The sequence below is a fragment of the Dunckerocampus dactyliophorus genome, chromosome 4 (assembly GCF_027744805.1).
Source record: "Dunckerocampus dactyliophorus isolate RoL2022-P2 chromosome 4, RoL_Ddac_1.1, whole genome shotgun sequence".
Classification (NCBI taxonomy): Eukaryota; Metazoa; Chordata; class Actinopteri; order Syngnathiformes; family Syngnathidae; genus Dunckerocampus; species Dunckerocampus dactyliophorus.
Genome location: NC_072822.1, coordinates 37,771,782 through 37,786,803, shown reverse-complemented (window position 1 = coordinate 37,786,803; position 15,022 = coordinate 37,771,782). Strand labels below are relative to the sequence as shown.

Here is a 15,022-nt window from a genome sequence, read left to right as displayed (position 1 = left end):
GGTTTTTCCACCGTTAAGGGTTGCATGAAGCATAAGTGAGGCTGGTCTTCATCACCACGAAGAAGTTGCACACCACAGGTCTGACACCTCCGAGTGAGGCATATATGCTTTTTCGCAGCTGTGCTGATATAGTATGTCATATTGCATTCAGGACATTTTTTCCACAAGTCACACGTGCTAACGTGGGTCTGTTTTTTGGTGGCGTATCTGCGTTCCTTATGTCTCTCAAAACTAGATTGCGTGCGGCATATTTTGTGACAGTCAGGACAGTAAACCCCAACCGTCTTTTGCTGCGTGCACTCGGGGGCGGTACAGATAGAACAATGCCATTGGCAGCGGTGGGTGTGGGGGCTGTCATGATCTTTGTAGCAGAAATGACAGAAATACTTGTGTCCAGCAAAGCCAGCAGTTGATTTTATACCGTAGTAGTGATTTTGCGCCAAATACAGAAACAGAGCGTCGGCAGATTTGGGGAAATTTGTCTCAAAATGACAAAGAGGCCTGCAGCCCTCTTGTCTATACAACACAACGATTTTACGACTCAGAAGTGTCTCAAATTTATGAATATCATTAAAACCCACGGGTGTCTGATCACTCAGCCCTACACATTGCTGTAGGCACCTCCCCCGCTGCTTGGCTGATTCTAACGTCTGCTCGCTATCTAGCATGAGAGCTATTAGGGTTGCAAAGCATAATTGATCGTCTCTATTGTATAGAATGTACAGATGTCGTTTTTTCTTTTTAATTATTTCACAATCAAGTGTTTTCTCCAGCTTGCGTTTGACCCCGCCTCTATGGTCGCGCACCACCTGCATGACAAGCTCTAGACTGGCATCAGCCATCACTTCTAAATTGGATTGTACCAGGCGATCCAGCACATTTTGAAACGCTGCATGGACATCATCTGATTCGCCAGTCACTTGAACAGACACGTGTTGCCTCACACCCTCCCCCACCAACTCCAGCTGCACAATGTCTCCAGGTGCTGACGCGGCTATAGCTCTATCAGCTAAGTCGTTCACATTGTCCATAACACCGGTGTAAAAGGTTGCAAAATCAGGCACGTGTTCAGGCTGGGGTATATTTAACAGACGTCTTATTTCCACATTGTTGAAACGGGCCCGGTGCACTATTTCAGGGTCTGCTAGATTTCCCCCCGCTTGTGCGGTTGCTTCATCCCGTGTACAGTCGTACGGTTGTGGTGCATTTAGCTGATGGAGTGCTCTTTCAAGCGGACTAAAAAAGTCTTCAAAGTCATTTATTTGTCTAATAGCCCAAAAAGGATCATCATCATCAACACCGTCTCCTGTTTCAGGACCCAGATCATTTTCGTTTTGTTCAAGAGGGATTCTATTTAAATCATTTACAGCCATCTCTAATTCATAAGGTACAATATCAGGGAAAACCTCATCCATATTACAGTCCATTGTGAAAAAAATACAAACAAATTGATCGCTTCACATTACCAAACTTCAACTAAGATGTGAACCACGTGGGTAAGAAGGCTCTTGAGTATCCTACGAAGAACTCGGCTCCTTCTCCTTCTTGCGCGCGCTCCTTTTCTACTTTGAACTTTGTGGCGACGTCCCACTCTTCCTGTGAAAGATTTTTATGATCATATCTCATGTTGTTTATCACCATAAACAGCTGACCTTACCTGTTATGGTCTGTACACCCCCCGCTGACTCGCAATCTGTCACCATGGAAGACGATTCTTCATCCTCAGCCTGGACACTTAAATCTGTAATTGTTTAAATGATTATCATCGTAGTCATACATTCCATACTGAGTGTAAATCGACACATACCTCTGTTTTGCTGTTGCGCTGAATCACTCGCTTCATGAACGTGCGAGTCAAACACTCCACCCTTTGTTCTACTTCATCCCACCCGACAGCTTCAAAGCCTATTTTTATAAGAAATTGTCATTGCATGGCATCAATTAAATCTACAATTCATGTTTTTAATTGATTATCATCATAGTGATATGAGCCATACTGGATGTGAATCAATACTCACCAATATCTGATTGTGTCAGATTGATGCATCCCGACTCTTCTCCGATGACAGCTTCAAGTTATAATGTTATTGTTAAAATATTGTACATATTTCACATATTTCCAAGCTATCAAAGTACTTACAAGGACGGCTTTCTGGATGTGGATGGATTTCACCCCGTACAGCAAAATCTACAAATATAGCGTGTGATTTGATTTGATGCCTACACGGTGTTATAAAAAAAATGCTATATATTCACCGCGATTTATCATGATAGATTGTGAGGTCTCGGATGTAGTGTATCCAGATGTCAATAGGTCAGACTGCAGACCTTAGGTTTTTGAATGTCTCTTTTTATAACACCAAACCCACGCACACACGTGAGGTGTACCGCAGCTTTACGACGGGTTGTATCTTGTGTGGTGTGCGAACACCGGAGATGTGTTTTATTTACCGTGTCCGATCCCACACGCCCCCCACCCTCTGACGTTTTTGATGACGTTCGACTTTTTTTATTTTTTTATTTTTTAGAAAATAGGGCATGTCCGTACATGCTCCATTGCCCCTGGTCAGAGTAAAACACACACACACACACACACACACGCGCATGCGCAGACGCACCCACATACACAGGGTAGAGACATGGGGATCAAACAGTCTGCGAACCCCCGCTGTGTCAGGCTAGACTATTGTAACGATCCACAATTGCCAAGTTTTCTGACTTTGTCATAGGGGTGATAAGACAGTTGTCCTAAGGTTTCCTGTTTTGGTTTTTTTTACAGCTTCCTGACTCTGACTCTCTATATCAGCTTTATTTGCTTTCATGTATAAAGTCTGTTTTAACGCCAAGGGGTCAAGCTGATAGCTGTGATTTTTCAACAGTAATTGTATCAGCTGGCTGGGGGGAGTGGTCTAGATGCATGAGGGAGTGGCCTAGATGTGTCATTTGTACTTTGCTATTGAAGAAACAAGGCTGGTGGATGGACGGCTGACAGGTAATCATGGCATTTTCTTAAAAAATATAATTTTTAACAAAATAGCTGTAGTAGAAAGACTGGTATCTAAGGTTGTAATGTTTTGACTGTTTTAGTAGTATTATTTCTATTGTTTCATTGGGAATGTGGTAAAAAAAAGTGTTTTCAGTGTTTTGACTGTCTTTGCAATTGCCTGATTTAAATGGTTTGAATGGGGACGTGTGAGCTAAGGATGCAATGTGTTAGGTTTGTTTCATTTTGGTGTTGTCACCTTTTGACCTGTGTTTCTTTTTAGATCCCTTCACTCCCTGAGTGGGCGGCGCCACGAGGCACACCTGTAGCCACTTGGTCATCAAGGGCTCTTAAGCCACATGGCTGCAGGAGAAGGACGTGGGATTGTTACTACTGGTTTGCATGCTGCCCGCGAAACACCAGTTTGTTTGCTCCTGTGCTCTTGGCCTTATGATTGCTGTGTTATTTCAAAGTCTGTTCCACGTGCTCCTTGCCTCCTGTGACGCCGTCTGCTCATCAGTGAGTTGTTGCCTTTTTCCACGGTGCCTTTTTGTTTTACTACTTTAGTTGCACCGTCTACCTCAGTTTGGACACAGAACTTTTTGCTATTCCTTTGTTACTTGATTCTTGCTCTACGGAATTAAAGATATTATTTTTGACCTGGATTGTGTCTGGCTCTGCATATTGGGATCTCTACCTGACTGCACGTAACACAATGTGTTGAATGTTTTAGTAGTATTATTTCTATTGTTTCAATGGGAAAACTCCATGTTTGAGACACACAGACAGGCCGGAGGGGGCGGTATTGGGGGCCCCAGTCACACATGCTGAGACACACCCAGATAAGGCCGGAGGATGTCTTGGGGGTGGTGGAGGTGGAGGGGGGGTCGTTAGGAAAGGAGGGGTATGGGAATGGGAGCTTCCCCCACACGCAGCCGGAAGAAAACACAGTCACGTGGGAATGATTTTATGATTGTTTGTTTGTTTTATGACTTCCGCATGTCCGCTTGCTGATGCTTTGATCCCTGACACATAGGTGTGAAACTTCTTTCATGGTTTATGGCTTCCAGATGTCCGTTTATGACTTCCGCATGTCCGCTTCCTGATACCTTGATCCCTGACACATAGGTGTGAAAACGCATTGATGTTTTATTATTTTATTGCTTTATTGGTATGCCATAAACTTTTATTGCTTCCTGATACCTTGATCCCTAACACATAAGTGTGAAAATGCTTTGATGTTTTATTGCCATGTCATAAATTTTTATTGTTTTATTGCCATATCATAAACGTTTATGACAGGGGGCCATAAATCAATCAAGACATGCTATAAATACCTTTTTGACACAAAGTCAATTCTATACCTCTCTGACATCTCATCTTAATTCAATCACTGAACAATTCAAATTGTTCAAAATGTTGTCTACAGGGTCATTCCAGAGTCCCCTCGGTGGCTCATCACCCAGGGAGGAGTGGCGGAGGCCGAGGCCATCATGAGAGACGCCGCTTGTCATCTTCAGAAGATCTGAGGTGGAGTCGCCATGTTGTAGCTCACGCTGACTGGTCACTGCTGGTTGAAGTTGCATGATCTTGTTTTGCGTTCCAGCTGCAGTCACGGCCTCCAGGCAGAGTGTACACCATGCTGGACGTTCTGAGATCCAATAACATACGATGCATCACACTTATGTGTCTTGTTTTGTGGTGAGTAGTATTAAAGTACATGAGTAAGGAGAAGGAAAAAGGGTCGGCTGAGCCTTTCTTCTCCCATCAGGATGGCAATAAACGTTGGTTATTTCGGTTTATCGCTGAACACCTCCAACCTCAGTGGAAACCCCTTCACAGACTGCTTTTCATCGGCGACTGCAGAGGTGCCTGCTTACATCGTCTCCACGTGGCTGCTGAAGAAATGTCCCAGGAGAGCCCTTCTGTTCATTGGAGGAGGAGTTCTGCCGCTTATCCAGTTCATTCCCACAAGTAAGTCTCCTCACAGCCCCTAGGGTCCTCTTGGAGGTGCTGTTGGCTGGTGAGGTGACCTGCAGCACCTGTGGCAACTAGGACATCAGAGGTGATGTAAGACACAGCTGCCAACTCATCACTCTCTCCTTCATTCTCCAGACTGGGAGCATGCTGCAGGTCCTCCTCCCCGTTTGGTTTATTAGTTTTTGCTGACTGTAGGTTTCGTTCTTCAACACGCATACACACTTCCAGGCATGCACACCCTACACCAGGGGTCACCAACACGGTGCCGGGGCACCAGTTTGCCTTTAAGGACCACATAAGTCGCCCACCAGCCTGGTCTAAAAGCAGCTCCAATAGTGGCACTTTCCAGTAACCTGCATCTAATATTTGTTGGTTGATCTTCTTGGTTAAATCACACTTACATGTAAACGGGAAATGACAATATTAAAAGGTCAGTTTTGTGCGCAGGACCAAAATATACCATTTGTGGAAATCATACAAACATGGTGGGAACAAGCCAGCGGGTGCAGCGAAAATGAGATGACTGACCCCCAAAAAGATGGCAGAAAAAAAAAAACATTTTTTACAAAGAGGTAGAGTTGGGGTTTTTACGGCACAATGTGGAGAGACATGTGACAACGTGTCACACAGGCTACCATGCTAACTACCCACAGGGAAGCTCACTACCAGCAGAAAGAGCTTTTTCACGAGACCGGTTAAACTCCCAAAAACCACCAAAGCCCCATTTAGAGCTACGCAAGTCTTGATGAAGAAAAAGACCTTTTCAGACGGTGAGGTTCTCAAATAAACAATGATGCTAATTGCTAAAACTGTACGTGAAGACAAGAATGGATCAGATGTAATCTCCACTCCAGATTTTTCCAAATTCAACCCCTTCAGTACTGGCCATTTTAGATGATTTTGACAGATTTTTCAAGGCACACAGTGTCAGTCCACCCAGGGCGTCATCTAAGCCAGAACCGCCACTGCACGTGTGCATGCGTTAACATTTCCCTACAACGCATAACCTTCTGCACGCTACACTCATTCACGCTCTCTCACTTCCTCCTTGCTGTCGCGTGTGTATTTAAATGCAAAAGATCCATGCTCTCACTTCTGCCACCTTGTGGCTGTTTTTATGGCTTAAAACCCCTCCAACAGTGACATCTTTTAGCGTGCACTTGTGTCATCACCTCTTTCTGCCTCTCATGCAAAAAACCGTAAAGACATAGAAATACATCTTTGGGATCAGACGTTTGAGTTCATAAAAACATATAAATACGTCTTTGGTATTGAATGGGTTAATAATAACATATAGTAGCTCTCGGTGATCCCTGCCCTATACTATACATTGTACTGATGTCCACTTACATTGTGTTATTATTCAGATAATATGGTCCAGTTTGCTTTAATAAAGTATTGTTTGGTTAACCGTATATCCGGTGTGTCTCCTTCTGGTGTGGCCCCTGAGCCGGGTTGTAACAGCGGTCAAAGAGTCTAAACGGAGAAGAACCGGAGTCATACTGAAATTCCCCTCCCACTGTCTTGCTCTCCTTCCCAGGCTGCGAATATGTGGCTTAGCTCTGGAAATGACTGGCAAGTTTGGCTTCACCATGGCCTTCAGCATCGTCTACATCTACACAGCGGAGCTCTACCCCACCGTGCTCAGGAACGTCGGCATGGGGATGTGTTCCTCTGCTGCGTGCATTGGCAGCATCACCGCTCCTTATGTCATCTATTTAGGCACGTGTCATCTTTGTGTCTTGACTTGCGGCCCGATGTTTTCACGTACAGTACACTTGTTTTACTGTCATTTACAGGCTCTTACAACCAGGGTCTTCCATACATCCTCATGGGAAGTCTCACAATCGCCTCCTCTGTGGTCAACTTCTTTCTTCCAGAGACCTTCCAGAAACTTTGGATCAGATGCAGGAATGTCAGGGGTATGTGGCCACAGTTCATCTCTTCCTTAAAGGGAATTCTTTGGGGAACAGTGGTTTTAATTATTGCTTCCTTCAAAAGACAAGTTTTTCCTTTTTTGTCTGTTCGGTACAGTGTTTTTTGTCCTTTGGTACAGTGATGCCTGATTTGGCATTTTTGTAGGTTGTTCCATTTGTGTTTGAGGTTGAAACACATGGATACCTCATTGGTCTTTGATTACTATAAATAAAACAGATAAAGCTTCACAATTAATCTGCACTCGATTCCTCTCACCAGTCCTGCATTAATGTTTATTATTGTGGTGTGGAACTTGGGTCAGAGTCATTAATTCCTTCCAGAAGTCTAACCGAAATGGACACTCACTGACTCCATTTTTCCCCTTAGAAATAATGTGGATCCAATTAATCCGTTCCAGAAAGCCAAACATGTCAGCACAAAACAAGTTTTTATACTTTCACAGTTATAGTTTTACATGTAGAAAACGAGTTGAAATGCATCTAAATGATGAACTGAAGGTATAAATGAACATTTAAGGCTCCTTTTACTTCTTTGAAGACGTGGTCCTTGACATGACTGTTCCCAAAAACACCGTGTGGTGGCGAGATCAACCCCTTCCTCTTCAACACCACCTTGCTGTTTTGCCATGAGTTGTTTCTTGAATTCAATAGCGTTTCTTACTTCAATAAACCAAAACAATGCAAAAAGTTGAAAGTGCAAGCATTTTAGTAATAGCAATGCTTTCATTTTATTTGAAACATACAGTACATCCAAGTCACATTGGAATGCATCACACATTCCAACATATCACAATTCCACATGTCCAAAAGGGAGTAGAAAGAAGCAAAGCTTATTTGATCCAACAACGTTTCTGTTTCAGATCATTTGCTAATACATCTCATGAAGTTTGTGCACTTCCTGTATTCCACATGTACCGTTTACCAAGTTCATATGGAAGGTGTTGGTGTTGATGCCACATCGTGTCTTTGAGACCAGTCACGTCTTCAATGAAGGTAAAAGTACCCTAAAAGGATGTCTGACATCATTTAATCTTACATATGCTTAAATGTTGTCTATTGTTTGATTCAAGATTCAAGAGAGTTTTATTGTCATGTGCACAGTAAAACAGCAGTAATACCATGCAAAGAAAATCTTATTCTGTTCATTCTCCCAAGAAAAGAAAGAATAAGAACATAAGAAACATAAATACCAATAAATTAAGCAACAACAAAAAGAAGAGACATTAATACAAATAAATATACAAATAAATAAAGTGCTATGAGTGTGTGTGTGTGTTGCGTGCGGCGTGTGTGAGTGCTTCGTTGAGAAGCCTGATGGCCTGTGGGTAAAAGCTGTTTGCCAGCCTTGTGGTCCTGGACTTCAAACTCCTGTAGCGTCTGCCTGACGGTAGGAGTGTGAATAATGAGTGTTGTGGATGTGTGCTGTCCTTGATGAGGTTGTGTGTTCTTCGTAGGACTCTAGTTTTATAAATGTCTTGCAGTGAGGGGAGGGCTGCCCCAACAATGTTCTATGAGGTCTTGATCACCCGCTGGAGTGCCTTCCTATCACGTGTTGTACAGTTACCGTACCAAACAGTGATGGAGGCGGTAAGGACACTTTCCATAGTGCATCTGTAGAAGCAACTCAGGATTGTGGTGGACATGCCAAATTTCCTCAGTCTTCTCAGGAATTCAGAATTTGTTGGGTGTTGTGAGACCTGGTGAGGTCCTCGCTGATGTGTGTGCCAAGGAACTTGAAGGTTTTCACCCTCTCCACCTCAGTCTCATCAATAAACAGGGGTCTATGCGGCTCCTTTTCCCTTGTTCTTGGGTCGATGATCATCTCTTTAGTCTTATCTGTATTGAGAAGGAGATTGTTATCACGACACCAAGCTATGAGGTCCGCCACCTCTCTTCTGTATGATGTTTCAACACCACCAGTGATCAGTCCGATGACTGTAGTGTCATCCGCAAATTTAATGATGCTGGTGTTGTTCTGGGAGGCCACGCAATCGTAGGTGAAGAGCGTGTAGAGGAGTGGACTCAGCACACACCCCTGTGGGGTCCCAGTGCTCACAATTCTTGAGCTGGATGTGCGATTGTGGACTCTGACTGACTGGGGCCTGCCTGTTAGAAAGTTAAACACCCAGTTACAGAGGGAGGGAGACAGGCCAAGTGTGAGGAGCTTATCTGTGAGCTTGTGGGGGCTGACTGTATTAAAAGCAGAGCTATAGTCTATGAATAGCATTCTGACGTATATGTCCTGGCCCTGTAGGTGAGAAAGGGCTGTGTGGATGGCAGTGTTGACTGCATCATCCGTGGACCGGTTCTGGCGAAATGCAAACTGTAGAGGGTCCACAGTTGCCGCCGGGATGCTCTTTTTGATGTGGGTCATGACTATTCTTTCAAAGCACTTCATAACAATCGGAGTGAGTGCTATAGGGCGATAGTCATTCAAGCAGGTCACGTTGCTCTTCTTGGGTACGGGCACTATGGTGGTGGACTTAAAGCAGGTCGGTACAGATGCTTGTGCAAGCGACAGGTTAAATATGTCAGCAAGCACATCAGCTAGCTCTGATGAGCAAACCCGAAGTGCACGTCCTGAGATGTTGTCTGGGCCTGCTGCTTTTCGTGGGTTTGTTTTGTTCAGAACCCTGCGCACATCAGCTGATGTCACCATGAGAGGTGAGTCCTGTGTGCTCCCCGGGTTCAGCCACCCTCTCTGCTCATCAGGAGTTTGGGTGTCAAAGCGGGCATCGAACTCGTTCAGCTCATCTGGAAGTGTGGTTTGGCTGGACGTGGCTACGCTACTCCGCTGTCGATAGTCTGTGATGTGCTGGAGCCCCGCCCACATGCGCCGAGGGTCTGAGGTGGAATAGTAGCCCTCCAGCTTCTGTCTGTACTGTCTTTTGGCCTCTCGTATGGACCTTCTCAGGTCATATCTGGCCTTTTTATATTCATCAGCGGTGCCCATGACAAATGCAGTCGAACGAGCACGTAGCTTAGCCCTTACATCACAGTTCATCCACTGTTTTTGGTTAGGGTATTTTCTGTAATACTTGGTGGTGGTAACAGTCTCTATGCATGTGCTAATGTAGCCAGTAACAGCAGAAGCATATTCATCCAAATCAACAGTACAATCTTCCCTCCCCGCTGCAGTTTTAAACACATCCCAGTTTGTGCAGCCAAAGCAGTCCTGAAGTACTTGATCAGTTTCTTCATTCCACACTTTAACTGCTGTACTTACAGGGGGAGCTTGTTTAAGAAGTTGTCTGTATGTTGGATAAAGGAATATAGAGATGTGGTCAGCCTTTCCAAAGTGGGGTCTTGGAACAGCCTTCAAAGCACCTTTCATGTTGCTGTAGACTTGGTCCAGGATGTTATTTTCCCTTGTGGGAAAGCTCACATGCTGGTAATATTTGGGGAGAACAGTCCTGAGGTTACAGTGGTTGAAATCACCAGATATAATAAATACAGCGTCCGGGTGTTTGGTCTCGTGTTTATCAATGATGTCATGCAGGAGGCCTAGTGCGTTAGCGGTGTTAGCTCGTGGTGGGATGTAAACAGCAGTTAAATACACAGCGCTAAACTCACGAGGCAAATAAAAAGGTCTGCATTTCACCATCAGCAGCTCAATGTCCTGCGAGCCGTGCTTTTCCATCGTCTGTACGTCTGTGCACCACCGTTTGTTTACGTAAACACAGACGCCGCCACCTCTGTGTTTACCAGACGCTAAAGTCCGATCTCCCCGGTAAGCAGCAAATGATTCCAACTGGATCGCCGAGTCCGGTATATCCTCCGTCAGCCAGGTTTCTGTGAAGGTGAGGACACAGCATTCCCTGATCTCACGTTGAGCTGTAATCCTTGCTCGTAGTTCGTCCATCTTGTTTTCAAGAGAGCGGACGTTGGCTAGCAGCAGGCTTGGTAGCGGTGGCCTAGTCGCTCTAGCTCGCCTAGCATGCAGGCCGGCCCGCTTTCCTCGTTTACGCCTCGGATGCTTTGCTCGCCGGGTATTCAGCTCACCAGGCCCGCAGGCTGCTGCGTTCTCCCGGCGCAGAAGAAAGCCAAAGTCTGAGAGGCTAAATGAAAGTTCATGATGAACCCTGCCGATGTTCAAAAGTGTCTCTCTGTTGTAATGTACTGCGTGAGTGTGTTGAATGTCCAAAATGAACAATAAAATAGCAAAAAATAGAGAAAAACGGGAGTGTCACAGAGACGTCTGCCACGGAGGGCGCCATCTTTGATCACCTTTGTAATTATGTTGAACATTTATAGTTCATGGCGCCAGCCATAACGAACTAGCTCGCAGCTCAGCGTCATATCCGGAAGAGACGTACCGAGGGTAATCCCGCGCAGCAAAAGCAGAGTAAAAAAACGCTTCTCGGAAGAAGAATGTAATGAAGATGCATCTGCCGCAAGGTCGCAGCCATCTTGTGTACGTATGTGTTCCACAGAGGATGAACCCGCGAGGCTCGCAGCCATTTTCATCACATTCACAGCAATGGACGGCCGATAGTGCACATTAATACGGCGTCAGAGGAAATAAAGCCGAGCCATTAGTGAGGTCTAATTTTTTTGAGGAGGCATTTTTGTCATGCAAATGTATTACTCTTTCCAACACATAAATATGAATAGAAGATATGTATCCTGATATATTTAGGTTAAATATCAATATAGGATATGTATCCTGATATATTTAGGTTAAATATCAATATAGGATATGTATCCTGATATATTTAGGTTAAATATCAATAGAAGATATGTATCCTGATGTATTTAGGTTAAATATCAATATAGGATATGTATCCTGATGTATTTAGGTTAAATATCAATATAGGATATGTATCCTGATATATTTAGGTTAAATATCAATATAGGATATGTATCCTGATATATTTAGGTTAAATATCAATAGAAGATATGTATCCTGATATATTTAGGTTAAATATCAATATAGGATATGTATCCTGATATATTTAGGTTAAATATCAATAGAAGATATGTATCCTGATATATTTAGGTTAAATATCAATATAAGATATGTATCCTGATATATTTAGCTTAAATATCAATAGAAGATATGTATCCTGATATATTTAGGTTGTGTACATACATCTACTGATGCCTGGTCTGGACACATCTTCAGTGATGTTCCTGGGATCTTAAGGCGTTTCGGGTCTTTCAACATCATACGCCCTCCTCCAGGTGACCCAGCCGGGGCTGATCAGACCCCAGCTTGTGTCCAGACGGCTAGCTAGCTTCCATGACTCCATGGCTCCCCTCTTTTGAGCCAAAGCCATCTTGAGGCTCTCTCTGCCGCATCGGTGGAACTGCGGATGGTTCTCTTCTTTCTCTCTCCCTCGATGCCTAAACTACTGAAGGCTCTGGCCAAGGATCGGGCTGCAAAACCCCTGCATCCAACCTCCACAGGGAGACACCTTGTTCTCCAGCCGGCCTGCTGGCAGTCGCTGACCAGTCCTGCGTACTTGGAGAGCTTCCTCTCAAAGGCTTCATCCAGTCGATCTTCCCACGGGACTGTCAGCTCCAGCAGCACTATTTGCCTGGTGGACTCTGACACGAGGACAATGTCTGGTCGCAGGGTGGTGACGGCAATGTGGCTGGGGAACTTCAGCTGATGTTCAAGATCCACCAACAACTGCCAGTCTCTCGCAGACATCAGTATGCCTGCAGATGTTGTTCTTCTGACAGGAGTTGGCTTGTCCCCAGCTCTGACAAAGGCGATGGTTTTCTTGGAGGGACGGAACTGCTTTGCCCACTCCAGTCCTGAGCTGATGGCCCCAGCGATGGTTTTAAGGACTTGGTCATGCCTCCACCTGTACCGTCCATCTCCAAGTGCCCTTGTACAGCAGCTGAGGATGTGTTCCAGGGTTCCTCGCTTTGAACACAGTGGGCATGCTGGTGACTCTACTACACCCCATGTGTGCAGGTTTGACGGGCTTGGAAGCACATCATACACTGCCTGGATGAGGAATTTAATGCGGTGAGGCTCAGATTTCCAAAGCTCTGCCCAGGTGACTTTCCTCTCGACTGCATTCTCCCATCTCATCCAAGCTCCCTGATGTTTCATTCCCACTGCCTTGCAGGTTCTGGTCTCCTCTGGTTAAATATCAATATAGGATATGTATCCTGATATATTTAGGTTAAATATCAATATAGGATATGTATCCTGATGTATTTAGGTTAAATATCAATAGAAGATATGTATCCTGATGTATTTAGGTTAAATATCAATAAAGGATATGTATCCTGATGTATTTAGGTTAAATATCAATATAGGATATGTATCCTGATATATTTAGGTTAAATATCAATAGAAGATATGTATCCTGATATATTCTGATATATTTAGGTTAAATATCAATAGAGGATATGTATCCTGATGTATTTAGGTTAAATATCAATAGAGGATATGTATCCTGATATATTTAGGTTAAATATCAATAGAGGATATGTATCCTGATATATTTAGGTTAAATATCAATAGAAGATATGTATCCTGATGTATTTAGGTTAAATATCAATAGAAGATATGTATCCTGATATATTTAAGTTAAATATCAATATAGGATATGTATCCTGATATATTTAGGATAAATATCAATATAAGATATGTATCCTGATATATTTAGGATAAATATCAATATAAGATATGTATCCTGATATATTTAGGTTAAATATCAATAGAAGATATGTATCCTGATGTATTTAGGTTAAATATCAATATAGGATATGTATCCTGATATATTATGTTAAATATCAATATAGGATATGTATCCTGATATATTTAGGTTAAATATCAATAGAAGATATGTATCCTGATGTATTTAGGTTAAATATCAATCGAAGATATGTATCCTGAAGAAAATAAAAGACAAAGACCCTTCAGAGTGCTCCTCATATAGGCCAATTTCATTACTAAACGTGGATGCTAAAATTCTAGCCAAGATACTGGCCAAAAGATTGGAGGACATTTTACCCCTGGTTATATCAGATGACGAAACGGGCTTTGTAAAAAAATCGATATTCTAATTTCAATATGCGCTGGTTGTTTGACATCTTGTACCTCCCTTCTGATGGGTCCATGGAGTGTGTGCTATCTTTAGACGCGGAGAAGGCCTTTGACCGTATAGAGTGGCCATACTTATTTGCGGTCTTACACAAATTCGGCTTTGGTCCAAATTTCATTACCTGGATAAAATTACTCTACTTATGTCCCACTGCTTCCGTCCTCACTAATTCTCAGGTGTCACAACCATTTAATCTTTACCGGGGAACTAGACAAGGTTTAAGTCCCTTATTGTTTGATTTGGCCATAGAACCCCTTGCCATAGCAATTCGCAGCTGTGACAACATATCTGTCATTTGGAGGAATGGAGTACAGCACAAGGTGGCGCTATATGCAGATGACTTATTAAGCTTCATTTCACATCCAGACAGATCTTTACCTGCTTTGCTACTGCTTCTGAAGAATTTCGGTCAATTCTCAGGATATAAACTTAATCTGAATAAATCTGAAATTTTACCTGTCAATGAGGGGGCGCCAGCATCAGTGTACGCATCGTTTCCTTTTAAGATTGTGGAAAATAAATTTACTTATTTGGGCATCACAGTTACAAAAAAACAGAGTCTTTTCAAAGAAAATTTTTTGAGTCTATTAAACCACACGAGGCAGTGTCTGACGCAGTGGTCGCCACTTTCCACTACTTTGGCCGGTCGAATCAACTCCATTAAAATGACCATTCTTCCCAAATTTCTATATTTTTTTCAATCCATCCCAATCTTCATCCCAAAGTCTTTTTTTGATACTTTGGACTTGGTCATATCTTCCTATATTTGGAAGGGCAAGCGTCTTGGTTGAATAAAATCCATCTACAAAAACCTAAGCAAGAGGGTGGGATGGCGTTGCCTAATTTTCGCTGTTATTATTGGGCAGCCAATATTCGATGGGTCATATTCTGGTCATATTATCAGTACCGTCCAGACCGGCCTTTATGGGTGGAGATGGAGTTGAATGTGGCTAAAAATGTTTCTATTCTAGCGTTACTTGGATCTGCACTCCCTTTTCCGTCAAGCAAACGTATTGATAATCCAGTGGTCTGGCATACGTTGAGGGTGTGGGCCC

At 43.4% G+C, this 15,022-nt stretch overlaps 1 pseudogene; it reads left to right on the top strand.

Annotated features, from left to right (window-relative positions):
• LOC129179905 (organic cation/carnitine transporter 2-like) overlaps positions 1 to 11,340 on the top strand; it is a 28,407-nt pseudogene extending 17,067 nt beyond the window's left edge.
• Positions 11,341 to 15,022: the final 3,682 nt, after the last annotated feature.